Below are 14,429 nucleotides of genomic sequence, written 5' to 3' on the forward strand. Positions count from 1 at the left end.
CCAGTCTTGCGGCCACTGTTGGGTGTTCCAAATTTGTTGGCATATTGAGTGCAGCACTTTAACAGCATCATCTTTTAGGATTTTAAATAGCTCAGCTGGAAGACTGTCATCTCCGCTAGCTTTGTTGTTAGTAATGCTTCCTAAGGCCCACTTGACTTCACTCTCTAGGATGTCTGGCTCAAGTTCAGTGACCGCACTATCATGGCTATCAGGGACATTCAGATCTTTCCTGTATAGTTCTTCTGTGTATTCTTTCCACCTCTTCTTAATCTCATCTGCTTCTTTTAGGTCCCTGCCTTCTTTGTCCTTTATCATGCCCGTCTTTGCACAAAATGTCCCTTGAGATCTCCGATTTTCTCAAAAAGATCTCTAGTCTTTCCCATTCTATTGTTTTCCTCAGTGTTGAAATGTTGTTCATTTAAGAAGGCCTTCTCTTCTTGCTATTCTCTGGAACTCTGCATTCAGTTGGATATATTTTCCCCTTTCTCCCTTGCTTTTCGCTTCCCTTCTTTCCTCAGCTACTTGTAAAGCCTCATCAGACAGCCACTTGGCTTTCTTGCATTTCTTTTTCTTTGGGATGGATTTAGTTGCTGCCTCCTGAACAATGTTACGGACCTCCATCCATAGTTCTTCAGGAACTCTGTCTATCAGGTCTAATCCCTTAAATCAAATAGCAAGAAATCAAGCAACGTACATGCATGTGAGAGCTAGCCTAAAATCTCAAGACAAGGTCCCAGAGAAGCTCCTTATTAATTTCACCTTGCATTGCTTCAGGAATGTGCAATCTCCAAAACTCTTTCCTATATGTGTGTATCTGAACACCATCCCTGCATTCATGTCTCTTCATTGCTTGCATCATTGGTAGGTATCCTAGATAACTGTGCATTCTTGATAGCTGAGCATTCTTCATAGCAATCACTTTTGCCCCAATTGCATTAACAAGGCCAAAGCTTCAACATTTCCAAGCAAGAAACTATTTGCAGTTTTGATCACTGGGGAACCTAAGTCTGACACTGAGGGAAGATTTCTGAAACCCTGCCAAAGAGTAACAGCTACACAATTAGAGCACAGTACAGCTAAAATTGAGCACATATAAATCCCACTGACCTCAATGAGGAACTAAGCATGTTCTTAACTCTCTCAATTGAAATGAACAGGATTTACAAGTACAGTCTTAACTTTGATCGGATTGTACTGGTATTGTGCAATGAGGAGGAGAAAGAGGGATGAAAAGGACCTCAGCATTTGTACTATTTTTCCCATGGAAGTATATATGTATGTATGTATGTATGTATACACACACACACACACACACACCATGACATGAATCAATTTATCTTTTACAACAAGCTAAATGTTACAAAGTGGGAGAGTATTGCTGGCAGGCAAGCTATACATCCATTATATCAGAAAGTTTAGGACAAATCTGTACTTTATGCCAACATGCCTCTATCATTACATTTCACAGTTGCTGTATTTAGAAAAGATTGGAAATCCGAGACTGGTGGAATGAGCCAACACATAATCAAAACTCATAAGACTTTCAAAGTCTGTTTGAATAGTACACAAATTACATCTGTCTACTCAGAAATAACTGTGGTATTAAATATAACTGCCTGCCTGCCTGTGATAGTGTGATTGGTTAATTCAAAACAGCATTTCAATGCACAATAGATATTGCTTTATTATTAATGGCCAAGCATACTGCCTATGTTATCTAGCACGAAATTCCTCTCTATCTACCAGGTCCAGGATCAATCTTTTTTAAAATCCTACAGAAGCAGTGGAAATGAAGGTGCAACAAAAAAAGGGGGGGGGGCAACAGTTCTCTGAAAGTCACATATTTGCTGTCAGGGAATCCTAAGAAAAAGGAGGATTTGAGGAGCAGTCTATTAAAAACATCTTCCGGTTTTAAAATCAGGCAACAAATCGATCCTAAAGCAGAGTTTATAGGGACTTTGATTTGTGGAGCAAATGAAAGTCAGGAAGTAAAAATTCTCTTTCAGGAATTAAACCACTAAACTTTGACTAGAAGGCTAGGAAAGTAGCAAAAGTAAATATATTACCACTATTAAATCCTATGCCTTATCCTTAGCTTCTATGTTCCCAGGAGTGGCCAGAAACACAGAAACTTGAATTTTAGCCAGAATCTCTCCATGTTCAAACTTATTGAATCCAAATGTGACCTGAGGGTGGGGTGGCGGGGGTATGTTATATATACAACTTCTTAAGACAGAATGTCTAAAAATGTACCAATAGGGCTCCTATCAATACAATAGTTACATATATATTATATATGTAACTATTGTATCTATTCATTCATTTTACTCATTCCATGAATAAAAGTCAGTTTAGGGGTAGATCAATAGACAAATTGATCTAATTCTGGTCTATGTCACTCACATGTGTTCACTCATAAGTCGAATCTGTCTCATTTCCACATTGATATATTTTTTTAAGAAATCTGCACAAAAAAATTGTGTTTAAATATGTATTTAAATGCATGTACTTATAGGTATATTTTTCTCAACATACACATTTCTAAAAGTATTTTCTCTCAAAATATGCATATCTAAATGTATTTCCTCTCAGAATACACATTTTAAAGTACATTTTGATACATTTTGGGAGATGAGAAATGTGAAAGGTAACTAGCATCTGATTTGCACAATAGTCTGGGAGGTGCAGATCAGGTTGGTTCATAATGGAATTCACAAAGTTTGAATTCGTCAAGCATAACTTCAGCTAAGAGCCAGCATTAGCAACAGATCCTACATAGCTCCCAGAAGCCCCTGCTCTGAGAATGGCACCCAGAAAGTCACATCCTCTCTCAAGAGGGTCATGTTCCCCTACTCCTGATGTAGTTACACTACCATGGTCAGATGGATTTGAAAGACAGGTCTAGATCTGACAGTGCTTTGGGAAGGTGGGAAAGCTAGACAACCTGTGATGTGACCTTCTTGCAAATGATAAATAAGCATGCCCGGTTTTCCCATTTTCAAGGGCAACCCTTGCAAATGGCAGTGGGCTCCTGGAAAAAGAAGTATCTCTAAGGCCCCTTGTTTGATATGTGTGTCTTTTACACTGTGGGGCAGGGCAGAGGGCACATATGGCCAGTTATAAAATTAAAACCTTGCTTGAATGAACACCCCATCTCAGTTGGAAATATCCCCTGAGTAATGTGGAACAAGTTGTCATGAGGATGCAATAGGAAGAGCAATATTCAGTGGCCCAATCTGGATGTAATGCTAAATCATCCTGCTTGAACCTCAGCTCAAATGCTCCCCTTCCCATTTTCTCCTCCAGCACATGACAGAGGAGGAGATTGGAAGCATTTACTTCTGGGCTTAAACTAACTGCAGTTTGCTGTTAAGTCTGATAAGGGCAAACTGGGGTTCGTTTTAATGGTAGTTTACAGAAACCATGGTTTTTGACCCTGGCTTGTTCCAATAAACCATCATTTAAACTGACCACAGTTTCTTGTTCAAACAAAAAAAACAAACTGATTAGTTTAAACCAGGAAGTGGAATTTCCAACAGCGGAGGGGGAGTGCTTGAGTCCAAGGCTCAAGTAGGCTTCTTCATATAGCACTAAACTATGGTTTAGCACTGTCTGAATCAGCCCAGTGTTTCCCTTGCTTTCACTGGTTTAGACAACGATGATCATCACCAGATGCAGTGTAGTGGTCAAGAATGTGAGCCGGGGAGTCCCACTTCACATCTCATTGCAACTATGGACTCACTGGGCTGGTTCTCATGATTAAACTGTTGTGGCGTGTGCGGGCAGCCATTTTGAATATTCAAATCATGACATAGCTTGTTGTGTCATCTGAAGCCGATGAGGGTGGGTTGTTGGCATGGTTAACGAACCACCCACAACCCTAAAACAGCCAATGGGTTCTGGGTGGTTTATTAACTGTGCCATCAACCCTCCCTTGCCAGGTTTGGATAACATGACAAATTGGGGATTTAATATTCAAAAGTCACCCAGCCACATGCAGCAACACACCATGGCTTAAATAAACCATGGTGGGCTGCGGCAGTCATGAAAACCTGGTTACTATGTGGCTTTAGGCAAGCTGCTAGTTTCTCAGCTTCAGCTCCTCCCTCACCTACAATAAAATTAATGCTAACCTATCTTACAGCGTTGTTGTATTCAAACATACAAAGAAATCTGAATACTGTTAACTGCTATATAAATGTCAAGTATTTTCATCAGAGCAAGAAACATGGTTCTGTATCAGCTCCAATCCTTATATTCTGTTTGATTGCCTATCCATCAGCACTGAAAGCCAAGGTTGTTATTCTTTTTGGCTTTGTTTTTGGTGTGTGTGTGTGTGTGTGTGTGTGTGTGTGTGTGTTAGCAGGGGTCTAAGATGGGGATGCACTGACTATTTGTAGGGAGATAAACTGAATTCAGGATTCTTTTAAAGGCTGATAGAAGCTCTGGTTTGAGTTCTGCTTATACTTATTTAAAAAGTCCAACCAAAAAAGTGAACAAAGGAAATAAGGTGAGAACAAAACTGAAAGGCAATGCAACATTTTGCAAATGCACAAAGATTCATGCATTGTAAATTATACAGGGTGATTCTCCTTCTTTGGGGAAACAGAGACTATGTTGGTCTCCATTAGGAAGAAATATGTGGGGAGTGCATGAAAGAATGCATCTATCCAACCTCCAGTGTCTTTAATACTTAAGTGAAATTATCTAAATATTGAAAACATGTTCTTACTTCTAATGGAATGAAGCTTTGCTGTAGCCAGTGGAAAATGTTTTTCCTACCCACTAATTATGAAAGATCATAACGATACTTGAAATTTATGTGTGTTGAAGTAATTTGGTTATTTTACAATGCACACGAGGCCCCCATGCACGTTTTACAACAGCCCACTAAGGACCGTCCATGCACCTGGCTGAGCTTGTCACAAGGAAGGAGAGAGAAGTGCTTGATAAAACTTTAGAAACACAGAGACAGAAACAGAGCAGGTTACGATCTGGGATGAGATGCAATGACTGAGGACCCCAGAGCACCACACAGTATGCTATGCCAGTAGGGCTGGCAATAGCTGTGACATACAGTTTTGTTTTTTGTTATTGCATAGGATAACTGGAATGTAGTGCACCATATATACATAGTTAAAAAAAGAAGAATACAACAATAAAACTCAGGTCTACAAAATGTCAGCGATTAGCACTGCTGACAGCGACGCCAGCGCAAATGTTTAGGATCAAGGTGCCAGCCTATTAAAAATGTTTACTTCTGGAAGAATTGGATTCCTAGGAATAAACATTTCTATTGAACATGTCATCTTTGGTGGGAGTATATCTCAGCAAGAAGATCTGTCAAACAAATTCCGTTTCCTTGGTTTAATTAAGATTTACAACGCAGGGAAGTAAAAACAACTCTTCTTTGCTAATATGCAAACCAGAACATGTTGACAGCACAATTCAAACCATACAGTTAAAACAAAAACAGACAGAAATACTTTGTTGGCGGAGAAAAATAAATGTTACCATTCAAGAATGGAAGAGATTCACCTTCTGAGATAAAGTAGTACATCTGAAGGTGATTAAAATTACTTTATGCACAGAGGCTGGGTCAGAAAATCTAAACATCACCCAATTCTCAAAGGGGTAAAAATATAAAAATAAACTAAGTTGCTGACCATTTGCTGCCCCTGTGAATGGTACTCAAAAATTGGCTTCCATAGGGGCTAGACCACATCACTCAACCCTATCTAATGGGAGAACCCATTAGATGCAGCATATAAATTGAGAAGTGAATTATATAAAGACCAAGGGTTGGATTCAGATTTAGTCAAGAGCAGACTCATTGAAATCAATGGAAATTAAGTGAGTCAGGCCTAAATTCAATCCCACTGATTTCAATGTGTCTACTCAAGTATGACAAGATCTGGATCCAACCCCAAGAATGGGTTAACGATCAAAACAAAGCACTTCTACCATGCTTGTTTAGAATACCCTAAATTGAACCCATGCTCTCTCCATCACATAGAGAGGCATGGGCTGGCTCTGCATCTGCAGCATACAGACCTCCCCAGGAGGATGCTGAAAGACATCAGCTTTGGACATTTGGAACACACACTGGAAGAGCACAAACAAACGGCATGGACTTGGCCCTGCAGCAACCTCCTGTCAGTTGGATCTACATGTCTAAGTTTTAAAATATTTGCCAGTACGCTAAGCCCCGTTGGCAATTTAAAAATAAGACATTTTTAAAAATCTCATTTCTCTAAAAAGCAAGGGATCTAATCCATTGAGATCAGATCCTTCACTAGCCCCATTTGAATTAAATGAAGTTGTCATTCATTTTGCATGAGGACTGTGCATGAGAATTTCCTGTGCCCCCAAGCCAGAGGAAACAATAGATGCATGAAAGCTGGCTCCTACATGTGCATTTCCCTACTAGATCAGGGACCATGCATAAACAGGTGCTGTGCATGCAGTTTCCAGGGTTGGATGGTCACATCCAGCACTAGGAATGTCTGAATGGTTCCCACCCCTCAACTGGCAGCCAGGTGCACCATCCTGCAGACAGCGTGATGGCCACTCTGAATGTGAGCTGGGCCCTTCCTGTGGATTGCATTAGCTGCGGCCCTTTTCCCTCATGGGGATGGGTCAGGCCAGCATTCCACTTCAGCTGGCGCCTAGCAGCTTACTTAGAACTGGTGCAGACCAGGGGAATCCGACTGTTCAATCAAAAGAAAGCATCGCAAAGGCCCATGATGGGTGTTAATGCATCCCTGAAGCATGCATCTACATGCATCTATCAAAACTGATTTACAAAAGATAAAAGCTATAGTTAAAACTACCATCATCCAAAAAAGAGAGCAGAAAACAGATGAATTGTTAAAAAAAAACGCTTCAGCAATGTAGCCTTTGTCTTTGTTTCTTCACTTGCCTCTCCTTTTTGGATCTATGATCACTAATCAATATCACTCAACTTATTACACATTTATGTTCCCCCCACACCCCACCATCCCCCTCCCCCCAATTTTAGAGCACTTCCAAATGAGCTGACATGCATCATTTCTGCTGCGTTCCTGAAAAGGTACTGGATTCCTTAAAATTGAAATCAGCCCTGTGAATGTAAAAGACATAAGCAGTCAGCACTGATGACTAAAAAAGACGAATGAAGTAATGGTAATACTGGTGAGGCTGTTTGTCTCCAATGTGCCATAAATAGTGAAGCGAAATTAAAATTTCTCAAGCAACATCAGCTATGCACACAAAAAAAGGAATGTGTGATGAGAAGCAGACAGGATCAGAAGTTCAGGCAGAGGTGCTCCCTCTGAATGGAAAGAAATATATCGTCCACCCACCCCAAATTATGTTGTTGTTGTTCCTATTGTGTGAGATCTCCTAGCTGCAGGAAACAATGTCATGTCGTGCCGATTTCCTTAATTTCCTGCAAAATCCCTCAATGGAAGACAACATTTTTCAAGTAACATTCTTCTCCGTCCATATATCTCGTCCTTCTGAATCTTCTCTCCAGCCCCTACACCACATTTGTTAACAGCCTGATAAAGGAGACCTACAAATTCTGTTTTATTGTGTGCATACATCAAATAAAAGCCCCATGACAATTTTTCAGCCTTACTTTTTCTTCCTGGGGACTAACATGACTGCTGATAACAACATAACCCACCTGTAATCATTTAAATGCAGTGTTAATGAATCTTCATCAGTAGAGTTCTGAATACTGCAATACCTGACGGAATACCTCTCCCAGCATGAACATTACTCCCTACATTACACTCATCATCTAAGGCCCTCCTCCAGGTGCCTCCTCCAAGGGAGGTTCAGACTGTGGCAACAAGGGCCTTTTTGGTGGCAGCCCCCCAATTATGGAATGAATGCCCCAGCGAGGCCCGCCTGGCACCAATATTGTTACCTTTTCAGTGCCAGGTTAAGACCTTCCTCTATTCTCAGGGATTTGGCAGCATATTTGGCAGTTTTTAATCAGGGACATGGGATAGTGTGTTTGTGTGTGTGTGTGTGTGTGTGTGTGTGCGCGCTGTCTGTTCATATGTTTCTAGTTAAACTGTTTTTATATTATGCATAATATTTCATTTTTAAAGATTATTAATCTTTGTAAACTGTCTAGAGAGCTTTGGCTAATGGGCGGTATAGAAATGTAATAAATTAAATGAAGTAAAATGAAATAAGGCCCTGCAAAGTGCGTCAATGTTATTATCAGAGAGAGAGACAGACAGACAGAGAGAGAATAGACTTTGTGTACCCTTGGTTGTGAAAACTCTTTTTCTTCTCCATTGCACAAGAGGAATGGACTGCTATCACATCCTCAGCAAAATAGGCACCCAGGATTAATTTCCATTTATCCCATTGCATCCCACCCTTTCTCCAATGAGAGCTTATCCCATTTTGTCCTCAAAGCAACCTACCTGTGTCTTGCCCAAGGTCACCATATCAAGCTTCATGGCTGAGTGGGGATTTGAACCCAGGTCTCTCTAGTCGAGCTCCAACAGTCTACATAATACATCATACTGACCATGAAAGCAGATGGTCCTGATGTGTTTCCATACCCCACGAAGATGATTTAACCCCACTAAGATGATTCCAAAGATAACTGACTAATGTGCATCACATGAGATCCCACAAATGTGTCGCTAGGGTTCTTCAAGAACTGCAGGGAGCAACCCTTGCTGAAGGCTTTGTGGGCTCACCTGTCCAGTGACGCGGCTTGCCAGACACTTGTGGTGTCTCTGAAAGGAAGTCCAACCCCGACAGAGGAGACTTCAGCCAGACAGTGCTCCATGTGCTGTTCCTGCTGTTTGGGGAAGGATCTGGAACCTCTGTCCAAGTCCTTTTGGGTTATTCCAAATGTGTTTAGCACCGGAGTGATTGCCTGCTGGAAATCTAATCTTCAAAAGGGCTTGCAAAAGCTGCTTGCTCTGCCTGAAGTCAATTGGGGACGACGCACCCTGTGGCGGGAGCTGGCAGCCTTTTAATTTTCCAGCAGGTTCACTAACGTCTTGTCCAATAGCTCTCCTAATAATTATACAAGTCCCATTCCACAAGGAACACACTGAAGATGTAATTTGGAGGAAAGATCCACCCTCCAATACGAAATGCATCTATATTAGAAGCCATATTTCTTTGCTGCTGGTCTAGTCAATGCTACAGTGGTGTCTGCCATGCAGGCAGTTGCTGTCATGATGCTGGGCACAGGCAACCAAGAGGGCTCGCAGGAAGGAGAACAGAAAGCACCGTCCCTAGGAATAAGCGAGCTGGGCAAGAAGCACCAAGGGCAGCAGCCATCCAGACAAGCCCAAGCTGACTGTTGCCCTGGCAAAGCACAAGTTTGCCTGGAAGTTTTTGTAGCCCAATGGGGTCACAGAAGATCAGGCTGCCTGGGTGGGTAGAATAACTCTGGTACCCAGAAGGACATCAGAGCCCTGGGAACCCTTCAGTCTGCAACCCAAGTGGATCACAACAGATCCAAAGGCTCTAACCCTGACAGTTGCCAAGGAAAGCGTATTGCCCCTTAGGCATTCAGGTCTTAAGGCTAGAAAAAGAGACTCAAATATCTTCATAAGGAATTGCTATCTATGTAGCTCTCAACATTACCAGTGCCGTTTCTAAGGAAAACACCCTTTTTTTAGGAGTGTTGAATCCCTGCCCGGAGAGCAGTATCCATGGCATCCCTCTTAGATAATGAGAATATAGCTTCTCTAGTGCCTTAACTAATGGCAGAGAAAGTTTCAGTTGCTGTGTATTTCTTACAGGAGCTATCCAGTTGTTCAGAAGCTAGGCCAGGTTCCCCATGTTTCAGGGGAGTTTGTTACCTTATAAAATAGTATTTCAGTCATGGTCTGAGGAAGCAGAGCCCCCCAGAGTCCCTCCTCAGGGATTTGTTCAGACCACATAAATGGTGGGTGGTCCATGCACTGAAAAGTCAGTGGAGTGCATCTCCCCTCCCATGTCCATATATTGGGCATGGATGCCTGAGCCAGGGAAACCCATGTGCACAGACCTCTCCGCGAGTTGGAACCCTGAACAGTCAGTGGTGAGAGGGGCAAGAAGCCAGCAGATCCTAACCAGGCCCCAGAGGGCAGAGGCTCCACCCTGAAAGACCAACAACCTCTGGCTGCATTACAGCCATTTCGAGCCAAGGTCGAGCCACCAGGCTGTATCTTGGAGGTCCACCGAGGCCTGGTTCTGAACTGTGAGCCACCAATTTCCATTACAGCCAGACTTTCTAGATTGTCTTTTCAGATTGTAAGCCCGAAGGCTGGGCTTGTCTTTTATGCAGGTATGTACGTATGTTATTTATTGATCTGGAAGCTGCTCTGGAAGCCTTTATGACTAAAGAGTGGAGAATGCGTGCTTTAAATACATGATCAGCTCAGCTATCAGTTCCAATGGATATCTAAGCTTCCCGAGCATAGGCTTTCATGGCTCAAACATGCGTGCCTTGAGACATGCCCAGGGGTGTAGCACTGCTGCTCCTCCCAAGGCTCCAACCCTCTTCATGCAATTAACACATGAAGGGGGGCTACTAAAGAGAAGAACGCGGAAGAACTCTCACTCTGATTTCAGTGAGATTCTAGTGAATAGCTGCCTTGCCAAGGTGCTTGTTCCTCTTGGAATTCTGAGTAGGACTAGAAGGGGAGAAAGATGGTGGAAATTGTCCCACCCCTTCTTCCTTGGGGTTCCTTTTGGCAAATGCTTCTCATCTGCCCGTTGATCATAGAAGGTGTGAGAGGAGTCCTGAGTGGAAAGGGATGCTACTCAAACTCCATTGGAATGCTTGAGTTACACAAGGCACACTGATGGAGCTGCTTCTCCTTCTAATCTCCTGGATCTCTATACTACACTTCTACATGTTGTGGTTATTTATACTCCACCTTATTGTGTCCCTACGCTCTGGTTGAAACAGGCAAAGGGGTGGCCTAGGCATGAAAACTAGGGGCTTCCCTCAGCACCCCTCCAAATGGTAGCTGGGCATGAGATTGGCCAGTGAGGCCCAAAGGGAATGTTTTGGCTGCTCTGGATCTGACTCTGAACATCCCCTGATGCCTTAGGAAACCTCTGCCAAAGACTTCTCTCTTCCTGTTCAGTCTGGTCACCGGAGTTACAAAAACATTTGCTGAGTAAAAAGGCTCCCTATCCCTGCTCCAGGAAAAAACAAAAACAAAAACCAAGTCTGTTTGCTATGTTAATGGCAGCAAAATGACTTAATTCCAGATAGAGAGGGTGGTCCCTTTTCCAGCTGTCTGGAAAATTTGCTACAATCTGCCTTCTTCTGGCTGCCCAAAGAACACCATCCGAAATGAAGCGAGCCTAGAGAACAAATCCCCTTCCAACACGTAGAACAATGGAGTTTCTCTCTCTGCATTTAGCATTGTAGGCTGGCAAAGGAAACACATGCAAAGCATCAGCCACTTTGGATTTGGCTGCTGCCAATAAGGTTATGAACATGAGCGTTGTCATATAGCACAGGAATGTGTAAATGGAAAATTCTCTTAAAGGGAGCTGATAACACTAAGAGAACTGTTTGTGTACTTTTATACATACAGCCAGACTGGAGCATTATATTCGTGCATATTCACCCGTTCTCAGCTAGGAAAGAAAATACTTGTGCTTTTCCCACACAACTCTCTCATAGAACTATCTGGTCCTATACAACAAGCCCTTTATAGGAGCTCATCTAAATGGGAAATCATCAGAGAATAAGATGATTTATTTTTGTTTCAGTGCGCTGTCACAGACTTTGAGTTTTAATAAAGTTTAAAATAACTACGGTTTGGGTAGTGCTGTAGCTTACTCATGTGAAAACTCACTTTCCTGCCCATTCTCCCTACCTCCATTGACAGCCATCAGAACATTCCTTTTCATCCCTTTCCTCTTCTTGCAGTTTAACTTTGTCCCTTAAGGAGTATTTTCTTTCGCAAAGATAGATTGTGGGCTACACGCAACATGAAAACTTTATGTACTTTTCCTGTTGCCATCTGCAAGGTATTTTGACCCGATATTTCCTTCTCAAAGAACAGAACCTCTTTTTCAAGTTTGCTTCTTCATTTTATGGCAACTTTAAAAAGTGACAAGAGAAACTTTAAAAACCCCTCATTTACTGTTGCAGATAAAGGGGCTTACTGCTCAAAGCATGTCTACTCAGAAGCAGCTCCCACCGAGTTCAATGGGAATAGCGCCCTAGTAAGTGTTAAGCCTTAAGCACACAGTTGGTTTGCAACTTTTGTCATTGGCCTTATGGAAATAAATAAAGATAGCACTGAAAACAAAAGCAAAAATATTGTTCAAGCAAATAAAATGGTTTTGACCCTCACAAAATGGGCACGAGGGGAACATATCTGGAGAGAGTAATCCATAACTTGAGTACCACCACATAATAGTCCTTATTTCCAGTCACCACCTGTTGAACCTCTGAAGGCAGGGCTACCCAGAAGATGATCTTAACAAGCAGGGAAGTTCACATGAACCTTCAGAAGCCCAGGTCTCAAACTGTAGAAGGCTTTATACGTCAAAATCAACATTATGACTTGTGCCTGGAAACACACAAGTAGTCAGCAAGGATATCTTAGCACCAATGACATGTGTATCAAATAGCTAGTTAGGGAATGTGTGCAAAATTTATTTCAGTTTGTTTATGACCAGAATTTACCCTGTTCACACCTGCTGAACCCGAACACGAGTACAATCTGCAGTCAAAGCTCATACCTTATTGAGTTTCCAGTGCTGGTTGCAGGGGGTGGGGGGAAATGCATTTGAAAAATCCATACATTTAGAAAAATACATATGAAAAATGCATACCTTAAGAAGGTGTTCACAAATATGCTTTGATCAGTGACAGAAGATGGTGTACGTTTGAAGGCGTACCCAAGTACACACCCAAGAACTTTGTGATTTTCACACAAAAAGAAAAAAAAAATAGGTCACACTAGTCAGACTGAGTCAGACTGAGCTTTGAGATGGAACTTGGCAAACCCGAATGAGTTCACAATTTACTGATTTCCACCTCCTTAGCACCAGTTACAGTGAATAATCTGGTTGCTACATTCTGAACTAACTGATGTTTCTGACTAGTCTTCAAGGGCAGCCCTGTGTCAACACATTACAGTAATGTAATCTGGATGTTAGCCAATTGGAAGTGTATTTCTAAGTAATTACATTTCTTTTGAAACACATAGCACACCACCTTCCTCAATGAATGTAAAGCAGAACAATTGATTTTTAATATCTTTATGGAATTCCATTTCTGACCAGCAGTACTATATTCTCTCCTTCTTTCTCTCTCTGTCGTTCTCCTTCCTTCCCTCCCTCTTTCCCTTAATGTGCTTAACCTAGCTAAGCGTGTAACTTGATTATGGGGCCAATGCTAGTAGAATGAAGGTTACTTTATTTGCATCAGAGATCATTGTTTCCTCACTCCTGCTCCACATTTCATGTTAACTTCCTGTATCTTTCAAAGTCATCTCAAGAAATAACAATAACTACACAAAAAACTATTTTCAGGAAACTTCCTTTCTTCATATCATAAGGGAAAATAGAGTCCTTCTGATTCAACCATATTTTGCCATTTCATACAAACACATAAGGCCACAGTTTATGTAAGGCTCAAGGTAAACCTAAAACAAACACAGATGTGCAAATAATATACACTGCTTTTTTTCAGATTAGTCCAACTGACTCCAGGGTAAGCAATTAACTTCAAACGGACTACTGTGGAATAAGTGGTTTGAGGATTGCCATTCATAGATGGTTTAACAGAAACATTTGTAAAAACAAAGAGAGAACTTTTCAGCAAACCTATGCTCAAGATTTTGTTTCAAGATAAGGGGGTCCCCATACTTGTCCAAGGGAGCCTTTTGCAAGCCAAGAAATCAAACTGGAAGGCCTCACTCACTCCCCACTCCCCAGGAATCAGCGCAACTTGGCCACAGGAGGCAAGGAATGCCACATCTTCAAATGAAAGGTGAGACAATGAATGCAGTATCTGTGGGGCTACCCTTAATTATTTTCTGGAGACTTCAGGTAGTGCAGGGCGTAGCAACCTGCCTTCTGATAAGGACTCATTACTGGGAGGGTTCCGGAATTGTGTCTGGGGCTGTTTTCCAGGGACAATTCCACTACACATAGATGGATGGATGGATGGATGGATGGATGGATGGATGGATGGATGGATGGATAGACAGACAGACAGACAGACAGACAGACAGACAGATAGATAGATAGATAGAATATAGGCTTGTGAAAGTGTTCACATATATGCTTTGATCAATGGCAGAAGATTGTACGTTTGAATACGTACCCAAGTACACACCCAAGAACTTCGTGATTTTCACACGAAAATAAAAGAAAAAGGAATATAGGCCAAGTTCAAGTCAGCCAAGAATGTTCATGTTACTTTGTCAAGACAGAATAAG

At 41.9% G+C, this 14,429-nt stretch overlaps 1 protein-coding gene across 3 annotated transcripts in view; it reads right to left on the reverse strand.

Annotated features, from left to right (window-relative positions):
• The window catches only part of SUGCT (succinyl-CoA:glutarate-CoA transferase), a 424,036-nt gene that overhangs the window by 44,295 nt on the left and 365,312 nt on the right, over window positions 1-14,429 (reverse strand). The window lies entirely within an intron of this gene.

Source organism: Heloderma suspectum, chromosome 5 (genome assembly GCF_057233095.1).
Source record: "Heloderma suspectum isolate Gila_16-S chromosome 5, 16-S_ref, whole genome shotgun sequence".
Lineage (NCBI taxonomy): Eukaryota > Metazoa > Chordata > Lepidosauria > Squamata > Helodermatidae > Heloderma > Heloderma suspectum.